The sequence below is a fragment of the Amblyomma maculatum genome, chromosome 11, assembly GCF_055883805.1.
Source record: "Amblyomma maculatum isolate TAMU_Amacu chromosome 11, ASM5588380v1, whole genome shotgun sequence".
Taxonomy (NCBI): Eukaryota; Metazoa; Arthropoda; class Arachnida; order Ixodida; family Ixodidae; genus Amblyomma; species Amblyomma maculatum.
In genome coordinates this window covers 25,871,455-25,891,645 of record NC_139354.1, presented here as the reverse complement: position 1 = coordinate 25,891,645, position 20,191 = coordinate 25,871,455, and the positions used below count along the sequence as shown (strand labels likewise).

The 20,191-nt window shown below is 44.8% G+C and overlaps 1 protein-coding gene and 1 long non-coding RNA gene across 2 annotated transcripts in view; both read right to left on the bottom strand.

The window, feature by feature from the left end:
• Positions 1 to 19,075, bottom strand: part of LOC146173193 (uncharacterized) — a 47,629-nt gene extending 28,554 nt beyond the window's left edge. The window contains exon 1 of the mRNA XM_084585002.1: positions 18,552 to 19,075. The gene's annotated coding sequence lies outside the window, so the exon portion shown is untranslated. The remainder of the gene's footprint in view (positions 1 to 18,551) is intronic.
• On the bottom strand, positions 663 to 5,141 carry LOC146173194 (uncharacterized). Its single transcript, XR_014702245.1, has 2 exons — positions 4,860 to 5,141; positions 663 to 813 (listed from the first exon to the last, which is right to left on the bottom strand). It is a non-coding gene; the product is annotated as an uncharacterized LOC146173194 (long non-coding RNA).
• Positions 19,076 to 20,191: the final 1,116 nt, after the last annotated feature.

The following is a 20,191-nucleotide window of genomic DNA, read 5'->3' as shown; positions in this document are numbered from 1 at the left end:
GACATTTTGCTCATTTATCATGGTTTCCAGCTTCTTCATACAAACAAAAGACATCAGTAACATCAACTGATGAAAATATTCTTGGTAAAAACTTTTCTACAGCATTTCTAACAAAAATTTCATGGAATGATTACCTTAGAAGTATGTTTTTCATTGTGCCGAAAAGATTAGGTGTTTAAACTTTTGTAAGGTGTGAGAAATGTACTCATTTTGCAAAGCCATTGTTGTTGCATGTTGCAGCCATAAAAAGTTTGCAATCTGCAGTTCTCGTAGGACGTAAATTCACTAAGGTGTAAACAAAAAAAATGAGATATAATTAGCTGAGGAGGAAAAACTCGAAAGCCCATCATATTCTCCACTGTAGCCATAGAAAAAAGTCTAGCTCTTCCGCACGATGACACAGCTAGGCAGCTCCGAATGGCTTTATTAACCTCTGGCTGTTTGTGTCACAGGAACACTTTTGTTCCTAATACAGTGTGCATTAAAAGACGTTTTGCTTTTTGTCCTGTAACTCATTACATGATGGAACTGAAAGAATTTACATTTAAAATAACGCTTAGAAATGAGCTCAGTCCTACTTCACACATTTTGATTCAGTTTTCACTGGTGGCAGCACGCTAACTGTGACTGGTGCATCTGTTGACTAAACTAGTCAGTGAACAGCAGTTGATGATTTTTTTATTCTAGGAAGCAGCTAGAAATTCAATGGCACAAGGTTGGTACTGTGGGGGGCACGAGGTAAACCAGCAACTTTTGATGTACAGACTGATGTACAGACGTCAGCAAGTCTGCCCGGAGTGCTCGAACACCAACCTGTCGCACAAAGAAAATGAAATTTTTGAGCAGGGGCCCAATTCTAGGAACAATGATGGCGCTATACTGAAGGTGCATAGGCATACTACTTGCACTGACAGCTACACTTTACCACTAATAGAGCAGCCCAGACAAAATTTCACTTTGTTCGCTCCGCAGCACACCTCTTCAGCATTGTGGACGTGCCGACGACTGCACTAGTGGTGAAAGTGTGTTGCTATTGCTAGGGGGAAGGACTATACAACCAAGGCACAGCAAAAGTCAAATATTATAGTGATTGTGTTCAGCCATTTCGCTGCTAATATGTTATTATTATGCTATTATGAATCAAATCATATAAGAATACCCAAGTACAGATGCAGATCTGCTAAGCGAACTCCGAAGCAGATATCTCAATACCGGTAGCAACCCCAATGCTACCTATGAGTACAAAGGGGTTCCTAATGAAGACTTCGACAGAGAGATCGCGGAAGCGGAAATTTGGGCCGCAATTCGCCATTTACATACTACCTCTCAGCTATTAACGACTTAATGAATGAATATTGGAACAAAGGTGAACTTTCGCAGATGTGGAAACACGTGAAGGTTGTCTTTATTCCTAAACACAAAAAGAGACTAAGCATAGAGAACTTAAGGCCCATCTCTCTTACGTCGTGCTTAGGTAAACTTATGGAACATGTTATTCTAAATAGGCTTTAGAACTACGCAGAAGAGAATGACCTTCTGCCCAGCTCAATGATTGGCTTCAAAACTCAACTCTCTACTCAGGACGTAATGCTTCAGTTGCATGCAGAAGTGATAGATCCCCCTAACAAAACCGAAACCAAAGCGATTTTTGCCTTGGATCTGGAAAAAGCCTTCGACAATGTCTCTCATGAAGCCATTCTCCAAACCCTCGCCAACATAAACGCAGGGAACAAAACCTTTAATTACATTCCTTCCTTTCTCTCGGGAAGGACTGCGGGCAGAGCTAAGTATCGCAGGACTTGCATCGGACAAAATAGCAATAGGAGACAGAGGAACCCCGCAAGGATCAGTCCTCTCTCCCTTCTTGTTCAACCTAGCAATGATAAGTCTGCCTCCCAAACTTGAAGAAATCCAAGATCTTCAACACTCCCTATATACTGACGATGTCACCTTGTGGGTAGCAAAAGGTTCGGACGCTCACATAGAGGAAACGCTTCAAGAAGCAGTGAATGTAGTCCAGTCATACACTAACTAGATTGGGCTGAAATGCTCACAACATAAGTCTGAACTACTAGCAGTGAGAAGGAAAACGCAAGACAAAGTAGAGATAAAAGTCTGCCTGCACGGACTACCCATACCCACAGTCGATACTATTGGAGTGCTCGGGCTCTACATCCAGATCAATAGGAAGAGCAATGTTACTATCAACAGGCTGGAAATGACTGTGCAATAAATCACTAGACTGATACACAGAGTAACGGAAAGAAAGAGGCTGACATTTGTCGTCTTATCCATGCCTTTGTACTAAGTCGATTCACATACTCTGTCCCTTATCTCCGCCTCATTCAATCTGACAAGGAGAAATTAGACACTCATTAGAAGCACCTACAAGGCTGGGCTAGGTCTACCCAGAAACACTGCAACCGAAAAACTTCTCTCACTTGGGATACACAACAATGTAGAGGAGCTGATTGCAGCTACAAAGACTAACAAACTCTAAAGCAGGCAGACAAATTCTCAAGCGCATGAGAATTAATGCCGAACCACTAGCCAACCACTAGGACCACTACCAAGAGGAGCTGGCGACAAAATTATCTCCAAACCTGTGCCCAAAAACATGCATCCCTCCTTCCATGAAGGCAGGAGGAAAGCTAGAGCTAGGGCCCTAAACAGAAAATACCGAAATCACGATGGGGTGGTGTATACCAACGCCTTGTATTACTATATGGCTGACGGTGCCGTTGCTATCTTTGTAATTAAGCAGTACAGTAAGTAAATGCGTATCAGCTGCTTCGGTCAAAGTCCACTACTCGGACCAGGAGGAAGAAGCCGCAATCGCTTTAGCCATCGCTACAGCAGATGCGGAGATAATTGTCACTGATTCAAAAACTGCCATACGTAACTTCTCGCGTAGCAGAATATCAAATACTGCCAGAAACAACCTCGCGGATATCAGACTCGACAGAGAGATAGAACTCGTATGGACGCCTGCCCACTCAGGGTACCGAGGCAATGAGGCTGCTCATCAACACGCTCGAGGTTTTGTCGGCCGAGCGGTGAGACCTAATGCCGAGGAACTTGAAATGGAAGAATTGCTCACATACAGCGACCTACAGCGACATACCTCTGCCAGCATTTTAGTTCATCGGGAGAGTTTGCCCATATGATAACAGTAGCAACTAGTGCAGCTCCCTCATGACTGCATGGGCAGCAAGAGCGCAAGTATGCTGCAAGGGAATACACTGTCAAGGTTAAAACATGCCAAAGTTAATACTTTTCTTGCTTCGTGCACACTGACTACAAATGAATTACTTCTCCTCTATGTGAAAACAGTAATAGACTTTGTTTCATGCATTTTGCCTCGCTTAACTGATCAGTATTAGACACATACCTTCACCAGACATTGCACTTCGGGCTGGTAGCAGAAATAAATGGATTAATATATTGTACCAATAAATTATTATTAAACATTTACCACTTTGTTCGCAAGAAAAAAAAACATTTTTGCAAATGTGTGTAACATGCAAGGCTGATTTTGTTAATGCCCACATCACATTGACACAGATAAAGTAACATAGTGTGTACCAGTGAAAAAAGTGATTTCTAGTCTGTGTTTGTGCTAGGCTTTGTTTCTGCTGCTGTCTGCAATCAACAAACTGCATTTCTAAGGATTGCATTTGCAAAAGAAAATAGTACTCATATTAAGACATGCTAGGCCGAGGACCTGGGTTCAGTTCCAGCCATAGTGGTCGTTACATATCAATGAAGGTGAAATGCAAGACACACTTGCAATGTCACTGCACACGAAGAACCTCAAATCAATGGCATTAATGCAGAGCTGTCCACTATGACGTCTCTTATAGGCAGTTTTTCTATATCACTTATGGAAGTTAAACACCATATCCCACACCGAAGGAGGAACAACACTTTCTTTACTGACCAAATAAGTGAAAAAGAAACGAAACTTGCGATTGCCCTGGCTTTTAACCCTGATGTTGAAGGAAAGAAAGTGTATTCAGAGGCAGCAGCTGGTGGTGGCAATTTCCACCTGAGCATGGATATTCAATGAATGCTTGTTTTAATCTGAAAGTAAATCTTTAGAAGGAAAATTGTTGAAGGGCGACATCTGCAGGTTTTGTTGATGCTATATTGCCATTTATGACACTGTGAGCACCCTTTCACTCTTATCTACTACCCTGCGAAACTAAGAAGCAAACAAGATAGCTTTGAACAGTGCCACATTGCTGCAATACCTAAGCAACAGCTGCACGAGCTGTTTAAAGCCACTTGCAAAATACACAAATCATTTTCACTACATGCACGGCGGAAGGTGTTTGCACGCAGTAGAGGCACTCGTAAAAGTAATGTATCAGCTTTTGGGGTTGAAGCACAGCTACGGACGGTCGCTTTTTTTTTTTTTTTTTTTTTTTTTTTTTTTTTTTTTTTTAAAGCAGGCCTTTGCTTCACCGGACGGTTTAGGTGGGGTTCTCACCGAAATACAAAGCGTGCGATAGCATTTCGGAGCCGATTTGCATGTTATCGATATGTAACACAAACCTGCACTGAGAGCCACGACGGGTTTCATGACGCGGCCGTGCACCAGCGATCGAAAACGTGCACAAATAAACCGCATTTAATTGATTCGTGGCAAGACTAGCCACTAGAGCACTAGCCTCATGCAGTCTTTGGGGTAGTCTCGCGGCACATCACGCACGCACATCCAACGGCTAGCAGCAACGTTACTAGAACAAACTCTAGCAGTCAGCACAAGGGATCTTGCGGAAATACAAGGCTTGCGTTCCCTCATAAAATAGATCGCATTTCGGGGCCGATTTGCATGTAAGCGGTATGTAACAAACCTGCGTCTGAGCCACGAAGGGCTTCGTGGAGCGACCGAGCGTCAGCGATTGAATCAATGCACAAATAGCATTTAGTTCATCCGGGGCAAGACAAGACGACTAGCCTCATGCGGTCTTTGAAGAAGACTCGCGGCACAAGTATAGCACAAGAGCGCACACACACATCCACGCGACAACGCACATCGCACGCTGCTACAACACGAGCGCCGAGGCCCATGCCTTGAGTCGCTAGCGCGGAATGGGGGTGCCGGCCGCAGCTCGTAACAGCCAGCCGAAGGCCTCTTCTCCCTCTCCATCTTCGTTTTCCCCCTCGCGCCGCATCCGTTTGTTGGGATCGGATATACGCAGCCGGGACGAGTAAATACAATCTCCAGCAATTTTTTTATAGATTTCAAACACTTACTCAAGAAAAATATATCGCTAGAGATGCCCCGTAGTTCGTGTCACAATGCATTGGCAGCGGATGCTGTTTACGCAATGATGCAAGCGGCGCGGGAAAACGAATTCATAACGTAAAGACTGCACAGAAGTTAGTAGCACACGTGACCGGCTCCTCTCCTAGATGTACTTTCAGCGCTGCCACCAGCGGCGTGGCCGTCGCTTTGCACGAGGGCAATGGCCTACAATAAGCTCCTGCTCGTAAATGCCGAACACGTAACCAAGCTTGCAGAGAGCTTTATGTGGCTCTGTACTCATGGCTGAAGAAGATGATACGTTCGCAGAAATTCTACCCCCTCCCTCACTCAACAAGAGACCGATTCAGTGAATTAAGCGGGAAACACATGTGAGCGAAAAAGTGAGCGAAGCGACAAGGCGGCGCGGCGAAAGCGATCATGGTTCGCTCCATCGCCTACTGGGGAAGACGCATGCACGCGACAGCGCGGACCGAGCGAAACGGCGACAACGCTCTGTGTAGGTTGTTGGGTTGGGTTGGGTTTTTTGGCACATAGGCTACTATGGCCATCATGCGCCAAACACTAGGTTGCTGAGCTTCTTTATGAGTGAAAATGAAAAGTTTAGAAAATTACAGCTGATTTAGAATCCCTAACTCTTTAAGAAAACTAAAAACAGATGAAATTTCAACAAGCGGGTTGTCTCCTAATAGTAAACAGGGGTGGAATGGGATGCGTTCATTATAGAATGGAGTAAAATATTTTTTCCTTAACTGTTCAAGTTCTGTGCACGAGATCAAAATGTGGTTCACGGTGAGCTCACCTCCACATTCTTTGCATAATGGTTTTTGCTCTTTTCTCAGTAAGAAATTGTGTGTCAAGTGTGTATGTCCGATTCGAAGACGGCACAAAATCACCTCACTGAAGCGTTTGTTCTGTGTACATGATTTCCATTCTCCTACTATGGGTTTTACTGTGTGTAGTTTATTTTGCTCTTCGTTATTCCATTTTTTCTGCCATTCATCTATCAGGCTTCTTTTTACTAACTTAATACAATCCTTGTAGGGAATTGGTATTTTCTTTATTTTCTTAGTTCGAGCTTGTGCAGCACATGAGTCGGCTACTTCGTTACCATCTATCCCAACATGGCTAGGAACCCAGCAAAAGACTATGGTTTGGCCTTGCGTTGTGATTTTTTCTATGCCGTGAATGATGTTCCCTACTATAGGCTCAACTGCATTTTTGGAATGTAATGCCGTAAGCACACTTAAAGAATCGGTATAGATTATGCTCTTTTCACAGTTCTGTTGCACAATTTTATTTACAGCTACATAGACAGCGTAACATTCTGCAGTAAAAATTGAGGCACTGTTAGGTAGCCTTATGACTTTTTCTCTGTTGCCTTGCACGACAGCACATCCAACATAATTTGCTGTTTTTGATCCATCTGTGAAAAATTCTGTGAAGTTCATATACTTCTCTCGTAGTGCTAGGTATTCCTGTAATATGTGTTCGTGTGCTGTTTGATTTTTTCGGAAGGCTGTCAGTGTGAGGTCACATGTAGAGGGAAGGCTGTACCAGGGCGGAAATGGATACTGTCTCTGGGCTACAGTTGGAAGTGCGTCCAGTATTCCTAAATCTTGGCATATTTCTTCAAAGCGGAGTAGTAAAGGCCTGATAGCATGGGGTTTGTTTATGAACAGTGTTCTGGAAGGGCACTTTGTAACTAAGGGGAAACAGAGATGTTTTGGTAAAGATCTTATCCTGAGTATGTATTCGCATGTAAGCATGCTCCTCCTGTCGGCTAGGGGTGGTTCATTTGCTTCTACATAGATGCTTTTAATGGGGGATGTTCTGTATGCACCACTAGAAAGACGTAGGCCGAGGTTATGTATTGGGTCTAATCGCTTTAGATATGATGACCTCGCGGAGCCATACACAATACAACCGTAATCTAAACTGGAGCGTACAAGAGAGCGGTAAATGTGTAAGAGGCATGTTCGATCGGATCCCCAGTGCTTCTTTGAGAGAACTTTGAGTATGTTGAGGGACTTAGAAGCTTTCTTCTTAAGGTTAGTTATGTGAGGCAGGAATGTTAATTTTTTATCAAAAGTTATACCTAAAAATTTGTGTTTATTTTTTACTGGCAGTTCAGCTTCATTTAGGTATAAAGTTGGATCTGTCTGTAGGCCTCTCTTCAGTGAAAAAAGAACAGCTACTGTTTTTTGAGGGGAGAATTTAAACCCATTCCTGTCTGCCCATGTAGCTAACTTATTCAATGTTATCTGTATTTGCCTCTCACAGGATGATATGTTGGATGATGTACAGGCAATTTGCAAATCATCAACGTAGAGTGAATACATAACAGACTCTGGGATTGCTTTACTTATACTATTCATTTTTACAACAAACAATGTAGTACTTAAAATACATCCCTGTGGTACGCCATTCTCTTGGATAAATGTTTTTGACATAGTTGTACCTAGACGAACATTAAATGAGCGGTTAGAGAGGAAATCACGCAAGATGTTTAGCATTCTCCCACGGATGCCCAAGTCTGCAAGGTCACGCAATATTCCGAACCTCCATGTTGTGTCGTATGCCTTTTCAAGATCGAAGAAGACCGCTAGACAGTGCTGTCTGTGTATGAATGCTTCTCGGACGGTATTTTCCAGACGGACAAGATGGTCAGTTGTACAACATGCCTTCTTAAAGCCACACTGATGAATATCGAGAAGCTCTTGGGATTCTAGGATAAACATTAATCTAATATTAAGAATACTCTCAAATGATTTTGCCAGACAGCTAGTTAATGATATTGGCCTATAACTGCTGGCCGAAGTTGGTGGTTTGCCATGCTTCAAAAATGGTACAACAAGAGCTTTTTTCCACGCCTCCGGTATCTGTCCTACTACCCATATCTTGTTGAAAAACTTTAGAAGGGCTTCTACAGATGGCTCAGAGAGGTGGGACAACATTTCATAATGTATCTCGTCGGGGCCTGGGGCAGTCTTTTTGCCAGTAGATAGAACTCTATGAATTTCTTGTATTGTGATTAAACTGTTAATCAGTTCGTTGCTGCCACCGCTAGTTGGGAGTTTCTGTTTTTCAGCTGTGATTTTATATCTTAAGAATGATTCTGTGTAGTGGTTAGAGCTAGACACTCTGCAGAAATGCTCACCGAGTATATCTGCCTGCTCCTGCAAGCTAGTTTGCACACCTGGAGGGGTTAGGAGAGGGACTGTGTAGGGGGAGTAGGTACCATCTAGTTTGCGAACTTGTTCCCATACCTTTTTGGATGTGATGGAACTGTTTATAGATGAAACATAGTTTTTCCAAGATGTTTTCTCTGCGCTGCGACGAATATATCTTGCTTTTGCTCTTGCTTTCTTAAAGTTCATTAGGTTCTCGTGCGTTGGGTACCTGCGAAAGACACCCCAGGCTTTATTTTGTTGTTTTTTTGCTTCCTTGCATTCCTGTGTGTACCACAGTTTATGATTTGGTTGTATTTTGCCCGAGGACTGGGGGATAGCAAGGTGAGCAGCAGCAAGGATACGGGTCGTGAAAAGCTCATTTAATTCATCTACACTGAGGCTGTCTGAAAAAATGTTTTCTAAATTGGCTTCTGATTTGAACAATGACCAGTCGGCTAGGTGGAGCTTCCAGCGACGTGGTTTAGAAGGGATGATTGATGGAGAAGATAAAAGCTCAATAACAACAGGTAGATGATCACTTCCATACGGGTTGTCTATCACGTCCCATTTAAAATAATTAAAAATCGATGGCGAGCAGAGGGATAGATCTAAACAGCTCATTTTTCCAGAGCTTGGTGAGCAGTATGTTTGCTTTCCGGTGTTCAGCAAACATATGTTGTTACATAATATAAAATCTTCTAATATGCGGCCTCTAGTATCTGTTAATTCACTGCCCCAAAAAGATGAATGGGCATTAAAATCACCAACTACCAGATAAGGCTCTGGCAGCTGGTCTAAAAGCTCCTCTAAGTCATGGAGATTTACTGGTGAATGAGGTTGAAGATATAAGCAGCATATCGTTATCGTTTTAAAAAGCAAAGTGGTGACAGCTACGGCTTCGTATTTAGTTTTGAGCTTGATTTGTCTGGTTGCAACACCACTCTGGATAACAATAGCGACACCTCCTGATAATCTACCAGACTGCTCCCGGTCACACCGAAAGACTTTATAATTTTTTAGAATGTTTTTATATTCAGGTCCTAGGTTTGTTTCTTGTAAACAGATGACGAATGGAGAGAACGTGTTTAAGAGATCTTTTACATCACTATAGTTGTTAATTAGACCTCGACAGTTCCAGTGAATGAGGAACGCCATATTGGGTGGATTTTGTTGAGAGTTAAAAATTTAGGTTTCGGGTCTCTCAGGGCCCGTTATTCGGGGTTTGTCCCTTTTTTTCTTTTCAAGGGAGTTGTGCCGGCGCAGAAGCGGCGGCGAACTAAGACTAGTGTCCATCGCTTCCTCGGAGGCGCTGGACGTCCGCTGGTCAGCTGCGGGTGCTTGTGTTTCAGGCTTCTTCTGAAGGGAAGCCTTTTGGGCTGGCGGTTGTGAGACTGGTAGGCCCTGTTTTGCAGATGGCAAGGAAGCTTTCGCTGTCCCTGCCTGGGGCGGGGGTGGTCCTGTCTGAGGCATTGCCTGGACAGGAGCCAGATTCAAGCGTGGCGTGTCGCCCCCACGCGCCACCTTGGAGTAGTCTGCCTTCGCTGTAAAAACGAATGGGTTTTTCTTTTTCAGTTTTTCGCGCGCTTCTTTGAAGCTGATGTTTTCTATTGTTTTTATGGCTATGATTTCCTTTTCATTTTTCCAAGTTTGGCATGATCTGGAGTAGGCAGGGTGCTCCCCATCGCAGTTGGCGCAACGTGGCACAGCTGCACAGTTTTCAGAGGTGTGGTCATTTCCAGCACATCTTGCACATTTTGGATGGCCACGGCAGCTCTGTGAGCCATGACCGAAGCGTTGACAATTGAAACAGCGTCTGGGGTTGGGGATATAATGTCGCACAGTCACTTTGATATATCCTACTTCAATAGATTCGGGGAGTGTGGAGGTGGCAAAAGTTAGGACAAGGTGCTTAGTGGGTATTTCTTTGTCATCTTTTCTTATTTTTATTCTGTGCACATTGGTTACATGCTGTTCTTTAAGCCCCTCAAGCATTTCTTCTTCTGTGAGGTTCAAGAAATCGCTCTCAGATATCACGCCACGGACAGTATTCAATGATGTGTGCATAGACACTACAATTGGTATGTCCCCAAACGACTCAAGCTTTGGAATGTTGTCATATTGAGTTTTGTCTTTGACTTCAAGCAGGAGGTCCCCACTGCCCAGCTTGGATACTTTGTATCCTGGACCCAGGGCTTGTGTGAGAGACTTGGACACGATGAAGGGAGACACCATGCGGGCTGGCTTTTCTGGTTTTTCACTGTGGATAACGTGGAACTTGGGGAATATTTCTAGTTTTTCATTAAAGAATTGAGAGGTTACTTCGGTCCGCCTTTTCTTTGTTTGGCGATCATTTTGTCTTGAAGAAGCCATAAAGTAAGTATGCTGTTCGGTCACAGTGCCAGCCACCCACCATCGAGCCCAACAAGGGGACGGGGCAGGAGTTAAATAAATAAGTCCTACCCTCGCCAGCTGTACACAGTAACTATAACCTAATATGGGTAACCCAGGGTAGTTACACCACACACGGTTAACCCTAGCCGCCCGGAAGAAGGAAGAATCCAAGAAGAGAGAAGAAGACAGGAGAGCTGTAGGATAGAAGATAGGAAAGTGAAAGATGGAGGGGAGGATAGGAAAAGGCGACTGCCGGTTCCCCCCGGGTGGGTCAGCCCGGAGGTGCCGTCTATGGGAAGCATGGGCCAAAGTGGTGTGTTGCCTCCGCCGAGGGGCCTTAAAGGTCCAAACACTCGGCATCGGCTCAACCACTAGGATCCCCTTTTCCCCAGACACGGCGATGCCACGCACGGCTAAGCGTGGGTGCTCGGGGTCCGTGGTGTCGCACAGTACACGCAAACATCTGCTTTAACAGATGCCCCCTGCGGGGCTCTGTGTAGGTTGTGTGGCTGGCATAGTGGCTTAGTATACCGCAAAACTATTGCTAAATCCAACAACAGTCATAACGATTGCAAGAATTAACGTTATTTTGCGACAACATGGCAAAGTAAAATGTATTTACAGCAAACCGTATCGAATGTGTGTGAACTTGCACTGTAATCGGCACGAATAGTCACGTGACCCTTTGGTTCTATTGTTGTTTCTGTTGCGATTAGACGTTCTTTAAATCCTTGGCTATTCATCATTGTTCGTACAAAGCGAAATGTTTACGCGGTAATGCACAATCACAATGCAACACAGCAAAATAAAAAAAGCATGCGAAATGAGCGGCAGTGACGCACGGGTACTTCCGGGCGAACGAGCGAAATTTTCTATTTCGGCAGATCCGAGCGACGAGTCAAGCGACACATGCATTTCTGTTCGCGCGAAGGCTTCGCGCGACGCGTGCCGCCGTCGCGTTCGCGTGAGTTTTCGCGTGCATGTGATTCAGCCTTTACCCCTCAGTGAATTTAGGATTGGGCAGTGGGGGAGATCGCGGCAGTCAAGGCCACGACCTACTGTGTATTATACAGTAGGTCCTGGTCAAGGCATTCTCGGAAACACAGAAGCGGAAGGGAAGGGGGCACACGCCAAAAGGACCTTTTTTTAAACGAAGTGTCTAAAGGTACGTCCGACGGATCCATTCGATTCTCGTAAAGATACGGCGGACGTCGATATACAGGCTCATGGCTATATGCACGTCGAACGCGGCCCCATTCCGCTTGCTACGCGTGAATGGATCTCATCCTCTATGATATCAGCTAGCCGCGACTCTCGATGAGGTGCTACGAAGAGTGCATCCGTTCTAACATAGATCACGGTCTTCACTTAGGGTTGTGTACGGCAAACATCGCTGTCAAGCACATAGCTGCAGGCGATATGCTACGTACTGCACCAGCTCCACCAGCTGGCATCGAGATACGCACATTCACGAGCAGCTTTCGCTTCGCACTAAACTATCACCCCGATCTGCCCGTAATGCGAGCGAGCTATTCCTAGCATTTACGCTGTCTTAGGTCCTGCATCGACCTCTAAAGATCTAGCGCCGGCACAACACACACACACCTCGTCGTGCAGCTGAACATTCGGCAGTCCAAAGTATGTATGTGAAATGGCATTGTGCTCGTTCCTCACATGCAGACCGAGGAAACAGGATGTTTTTAGCTAAATTCTTCGTTTAAATTCTACCTCACAGCCGTGGCAGAAGACATGCCGAATCTACTAGAGGCCTGCACATCGACTCGTCGAGGCGAAGACCTACTGCACCGCACCGCAAGAGTGCACAACCGGAAAGCCGGAAGCGTGAATGATCCGAATTCCCTGTGAACAGCAATGTTCTTTGGTATATAGGGGATTACTAGACTAAAGTGCTTAGGCTGCATCTTTTTCTTGTCGTTGAAGTTTGCGTACATGTAGTTTAAACCCCCGCATGCTCGAGGTTAGCGTGACCCGACTGAACGGCCGCGCAGCTTTGAAACGATCGGGATCGATATGCATGCATCGCCGGGCTTAGGTACGCGGTAGAAAATGTGCGCTGCACATTTCGTTGAAGAAGCTGACTCTTGGAATTTTGCAGAGTGTGCCATGCAAGCGATCGTTGCTACAACCACGCATCCATGTTCCCACGGCTGGCCTACCCCGAGGCGCATAAATGTTCAACCGTGGACGTATCAATGATCGAAGAGAGGACAGATTTTCACAATATTGGGCGCGAAATCGATAGCTACCAGTGCTCAGTGTTAGAGAAATTCTGCCTTGATCATGCGCAATTCAGTGTTTCAGGTGTGGTCAGTAGCTATATAAGTTTGAACAGTTCGCCTTTCAAGTCAGCGGCGCCAGCGATGGATCGGCGGAGCGATTTTCCACGCTACACCGCTGTCTTGCTAGAAAGCCTATCTAGGCGGCGTTTGACATTCACCTGCTTTTTGTTGGCCCCGTAATTGAAAGCAACGCCTTCAGAAACGCGTTAAATGTTCAAAAATGTATTCTCTTCAACAGTTTCACTCCAGGCTGTCAAAGCAGGCGGACGTTGATAAAACAGTTGAGCACTCCAGTCTTTAGAAATCTGTACAATCACCTTCAGTTTGTAAAATTATTGGAATAGGTCACTTTCCGATCGCTGGGACATAGACCCTCATGACAGCGCTGTCACGTGAATAAGGACCACACCAGGCCGAAAGCTTGTCTCATATAACATAGCTAACCAAGGTATACCTTACTACAGCATTGTGTTGATTTTTATGGTGCCTAAGCGACTAATGCTGCCATGCACCAAGAACAAAATTTAATGTATTTATTTTGTGTGTAATGACTAAAATGTTCTTTAGGATGTAGCTTGTTTAGGAACATTTTAGGAAACCAAAAATGCAGGAAATTTGCACGTCTCTCCTAGGATCATGCTGGGATGGAAATGGATCTGTTGGAAATTGTACAAAATGTTTCCTCTTTTCTCGACTCTGGCGCATGTGTAAGATATGGTTTATTGTTAGTTCATCTCCACACTCCTTGCATATTGGTTTGTCCTCTTTCATAAGTATGAAGCTGTGTGTGAGGTTTGGGTATGTGTTTTGTGAAGATGACCTAAAATGTCCTCCATGTTGTGTTTTTGATTACTGCATGATTTCCATTCCTTAATGACAGGTTTGACAAGTATAGTTTGTAGTTTATTTCAATGTTTCAAAAATCCTGCCATTTCACTCTCACTTTTCTTTGTACAAGCTTCTTGGTATCTTCATGCAGCATATTCACCCTCTGTAATTTAGCATTGCGTCAAGGTAACCTGGTTATTTCTTTTCACCTTTCAAGACTACTGTCCCAATTTCATAAAGTTTCTGATGACAGGAACTCCTTGGAAGTCATAGAAATAAATGAGATCCACAATCATGAGCTATCTAGGGTATGCATGTACATGTCCATCGCTCAGTGGAATGGCGTCAGCACGCTGTTAGAACAGGTCTTGAGATAACAACAACCATTGTCTGAGGTGGTCCTTTAATGGGCATTGAAATGCTATGTAACTACAGGTACTGATAGAACTCTTGATCATGTTATGTGATGATGCGATCCTTGCATGAATATAGGTATACATTTCAGAATCTGCAGTGCACCACTTGACCATTTGCCACCAGTTTGTGTGAAAATGTATTTTTCATGCATGTTAACCAGTGTTTAACAGATGACCCCTGTGCACAAGCCAAAAGTGCCACGAGCCAAATGTCACGAGGCCACACGACATGGTAGGAGTTGTTAAGCCAAGCTTACAAAGTTATATTTGAAATATTTCATCTTCAACGTTTCAGCTCCAATTAAGAAAGGTTGAGGCTTACAGAGGTCTATGCCAGGTTGTCTATCACCTAACAGGGCAGCCTACGACCGTATGCTAATGAGTATATCTGAGATAACAGACATGAATTAAGGAATTAGTAGTAATGTTTGTAGCAAAGGGCATGTAAATTAACGAGAATCCACAGTGGGATCTGCAGACAAGAACCATTAACGCTGGCACACCATACCCTTACAGGTGGAGATTAGGAGTCTCCCTAATTTTTTGTCTGCTCAAAGCTTGTCATTTCCTTCGTTCTTCCAGATGAGGAAGATGTGAAAATGATAGCATCGAAAATTCCAGAGACCATCGTTAACAAGGATGCTGATCCCAACAACGTAAAAAGGAATTTCAGAAAAGATGGGTGACTAGTAATGCTGGCAACAGTTGAAGTTAAGTGGAAAGGCATGAAACTGAAATGCAACATATGCAGAGATATGTTGCGAGACGACCAGTCTGTGGTGTGCGACATCTGTCTCCGTTAGTTTCATCAAGTGATTGGCCAAAGCAGATGGGGCTTGTGGTTTTGTGATAAGTGCAGTGTAGTAGCATAGATGCAACCTTGCCCATTAATAATTGGAGTGGAGTAAGTGCATTGTTTTGTTCATGGTTTCCATGAAAACATTATGAGAAATTTTTTCCTAGAGAATGTTTGCTGAAATGTGAATATAATGTGCAATAAAACTAGTGTTTTCTTGCTGCTTACTTTTCCTTGTATACATTAGTTCTGTGAAGAAAACCACAGGCTAGAAAGAAATGTAATGGCATGCATTTTGATACTTGGCCCCGTTGTGCTGGCTCAGTAGTTAGAGTGCTTGGCTGCTGAACCCAAAGATGCAGATTTGGTTCCAGCCACAGCAGGGACATTTTAATAGAGGCGAAACAATAGGCCGTCATGCACCGTGCGGTGTCAGTGCATGTAAAAGAACCCCAGATGGTCGAAATTATACCGGAGCCCTCAACTATTGTGTTCCTCATAGCCGTAGTTATTTTGGGATGCTAAACCAGATATATATCACATCATACTCTGAGTAAGATGCTATTCATGGTCAGTTAATCATACACTAAATGATCAATTTTTTTTCTGCATGGTACAGCAGCTGTTGTACAATTTTACTTTAGCCTTCATGAAGAATATCACACTGGCTCCACATGGCCTTCTGTTGACCCTTGATATGCGTCACAATCACACACCCGAGTATGTATTTGTCTAAAGGCACCTATGCATGCAAGGAGGGGACCGTTACTTTCCACTTGTCAGAACTGAAATGCATGATCCACATCATTTCTGTAATTCAACTGCTTGCTATTTGAACTGTCCAGCATTGATGCAAGTTTCAAAGAACTGCAATTAGCAAATTAATCTAAGCAGCAAACCATGCCAAGAACTGCTTCGGTTTCATCTTTAGCAACTGTTTGGGAACTAAAATTAGCCAAATGTTGCAAAACATAGATGAGAGGTTACAAAATCTAAAAAACAATGCAGCCTACCTGTGGCATGTAGGGTTTCACATCCTAAAGTGACATATGTAGCTATGAAGAATACCGTAGTGGAGAGCTCCAGACTAATTTGACTGCCTGGGCTTTGTACTTTGAATTGACATCTTGCAGAAAACAGAAGCATTTGCATTTCACCTGCACCAAAGTGCGACTGCCATCACTGGTATTAAACATCACGACCTTGGGGCAAGTAGCCTAACGTGCCACTAAGATGTCGCAGCGTGTACGTACATGCTATACATGTCAACCTTTCTAGCATTAAAGCTGTCACATGCATGGCAGATATTCATGTTCAGCTTTGGACTGACAAGTTTAAAAGTGTACTATTTGTGTTTATCTAGCATGAAAAACAAAGGAAACTAAGGAAAAACGAAAAAAAAAATGAACATAATATGTTGAAAAAGCATTAGTCATTAACACATAAAGCATATTCGTTCCTTTATTAATGATAAAGTGGCCTTCAACAATAGTACAAAGCCTGAACATTTAGAAAGGTGCTGTGCCAGGCAGCTATTTTACAGAAACCTGAACCATTTCACCTGTAGTAATACGCATCCCGGCGGTGTGGGCTGGGCACTTATTTTTCGGTCCACTCCAACATGCGAAAACTGCATCGTGCATTCCCATTTTCCGAGTTTTGAGCTCTGTAGTACAGGCTAACAAATTGTCGATGACTTATTTTCGTCTGATTGTTGCACAGCGCGTGTAAATAAATTACCACTGCACCTAATAAACACTGACATGCACGTGCAACATCGCCGATCATAAACGGACACACTGATGTCCGTCCGGACATCGGCGCACTCATCACAGCACTCTTCGTAGTCTCACACAGCACTCTAGTAGGACGTAATCCGTAATCACAGCATCTCACGGTAAGCACAAACCACACCTCCAGTTGTACAACAAACACGAATGACGCGATGCTTGGGCTAGAGACACGCCGGCGGTGCCCAGCTTTTTCAGCGCCGCTTGTACTACGTAGAACTTGCAGCACCAAACCTCAATGCGAGCAGAAAGCGATGCGTTACGTGACGCATCTCATCACAGATGGAAGTGAGGAAACTTTGAAGAATCAAAACTACATAACTACATAACGACCGTCGTAGACGTTAATCCACATGATAACGAGGGCCAAATGAGCGGGCGTGCGGGCCGCGGGCTGGCCGTCAACACCGCGATTACATGCGCTTGCGCTCTGGTCGTGCTTGCCACCCTGCCGCGGTCCAACTCACGTAAACCTATCATCATGCCATCACGTAGTATATCACCCATTCTAGGCACTATTCTTGCCACTGTACTATTCTTTGTAATTTCACATTTCACGCATGCAGTATGTAGTGCATACTTCTTACACCTCGCACGTAGTACACCTCATACCAACTTCGATTTGGCTACATATGGCTACCATGTTGTTGCTACAACCACATCTGAGTCCGGCTTTCCCGACGGATCCCAAGGCCCATATCGGAGAAAAATGCGTTGGGTCCGTCGGAAGAACCCTACCGATCGGGTCCGTCCGCCGTACCTCTGAAAAATATTTCCCGGATCCGTCGGACGGATCCCGAAGAAAAACGCACCGGGTCCGTCGGACGTACCTTTAAGACCATTGATCGGGTCCGTCCGACGTACCTTTAGCCACAGCCTTTTTTAAAACGCACACCCCTCTTGCTGCCGCCAGGCGAGGCAGGACTGACGGGACGGGTTACCGAGAATTTGTGCAGAAATTCGTTCCTAGTATGGGGTGTGCAGTACTGGTCTTGGCTGATAGTGTAGAAGCGAGTGAGTCACATATGAACATGCCTCGACACGCTACCCCCAAGCACGTACAATACAAGCACGCACAATAAAAAGAACGAACGGGGAAAAGCATCTGAACACAGCGAGGTATCTCAAAAGCACGCCCTTTTTGAATGAAGAAAGCGAATACAGGCAACCGTTGGCAATAAGCCTATACAGTAAGGCAGCAGCCCCTAAAAAGAGGACAGTGTTCAATAATCAAGCAGTAAAGAATGAAAAAAACAACAACTAAGCAGCAAGGAAGTTCATGGGCTTTAGAGCACACCCGAGATCTAAATGCAGTGCACATACCACTTAACTGAAAGAAAGCTGTGTTAAGGCTTAGAGCATGTTTTCAATGCATCGCATTTTGCTCCTGTTCTCCCGTGTTTACGCCTTACCATTGAAGTCCAGTGGATATTCATAAAACCACGAACAAGCCAAGATATCGTCTATTTGTCTAGTATACACATGCACACACACATCCTTTGTCCTTAAGAGACATCCTGGCTACCACGAGCACATTTCTCAAAAAATCGACGAAACAAAGATTTTACAGAGAAATTTTGCTCACCATAGGCGCCTGGCAGGCGGGGTGTATAACTTGCAGTCCAACACCAAAGCCACCAAGTCGTCTTAGGTTGGCCAAATTCGTCCTGTAGCGTTGATGCGTTTATGATGATGTAGCACACCAACGTTGTCTCGCGTTCCTGCAGATGACAACGCTCACTGACCAACTGCTAGCAAGGAACTGCACAAACTACCGGACGGGCCGCCAGCGCGGCGCAGCCTGACACGACCATCCTTCTCCTTCTTACTTTTTCCCTTCCCCGTTCTCCCACTATCCGCACGCCGGCAGAGTCACCGCCGGCAGTCAACAGGCCCGTGCACTTCCCATTTTCCTTCTTTTTCCTATTCACGCGCACAAGCAGGCAAAGTAAGCAAGCAGGGGGAAAGGATGTGGAGAGAGTGCTCTTTAGATCCCACCGTGAGCAGAGGAGAGGGCGAAGTCTCGTGGTGGAGAGAAGATTGCCTCCTATCGAGGCCGCATGCCAGCCGGCCTGCCATAAAATGTTTCTGGGCTTTCCTTTTGGAAGAAGAAAAAAGGGAGAGGGACAAAAATACACAAAAAGCGTCCTCTTCAAAGCTACGTTGTCAACACCTGCAACGGCCTGCTCTGCGCACGTGAGAAGGCAGCTTTGGGTTAAAAGTACCTACCAGTTAAAAAAAAAAAAAACAACTTATATTTGGCCCATAGTTTGCCGGGAGGGGGGGGGGGGGGGGGGTGGATAAGCTTTAAGAATGCATTGATATTACAACTGCCTGGACAATCTACCACAACCTGCTCAGCGGTCATGCTCTAACCATTTCCTGCTTCTCAAATTGAAGCTACAAAAGGGTACTCTGCTGTGATGAATGAGCGTTTGGGCTCAGCAACACTAGCGTCGCCTTTTCCCGGACACCTGGATAGCACACCCCGCGGGGTCAGCTTCCTATATGCATGAATCGCCTGGTGACGTCATGACTATTTGTGACGGTACATCGCACGCCCCTTGTCGAACACAACCAGGGCCCACTTATCTAAGTCCAGACATAACTGAGTCTATAGACAGTTTACAGCGAGTAGTTTCACTCTTCCCTAACAGGTGGCGCCACTAGGACGGCCGTCATTGCTGGCCTTCGCAACGCATCGGCGCGCAGTGCTAACTGCTGCTGTGTACAGCGCTGCTTTGATGCAGATGTCATCTGTATTGTCGAAGTATTCTGCGAGGAAGTAGAGCTAATGACCCTGTTGTTTATTGGCGGAAGAACAGAAGACGCTTTCTACATAAGGTGCACATCATGGCCTAGGCAACCGTTTTTCTGGGAGATGTATCACGAGTTCATGTTCCTTTCTGGGACAAGAAAGCGCCTGTGAATTGCAGAGAATGGCTATACCTCACGCCCCAGCTCGTTTTAGCACCGGCAGTAGCCATGGGAATGTGAGAACGACCCTGAAGTTTTCTCAGGAATTGGATATTGCGTCTGCACTGCTGCCGAGTTTTTTTCGCAGAGCGTTAAGAGGTACCTTGACGTTGCTATTAATGTCTATGCAGTTATACGAATTGATTGCGCAGAGAAGGAAAGCTAGTGTGGGCATGTAAGTGCATCTGTTTACTTTAATTAGGTACTATTCCCTAGGATATGCGGGATCGAATCTCGATCGGCCTCGGC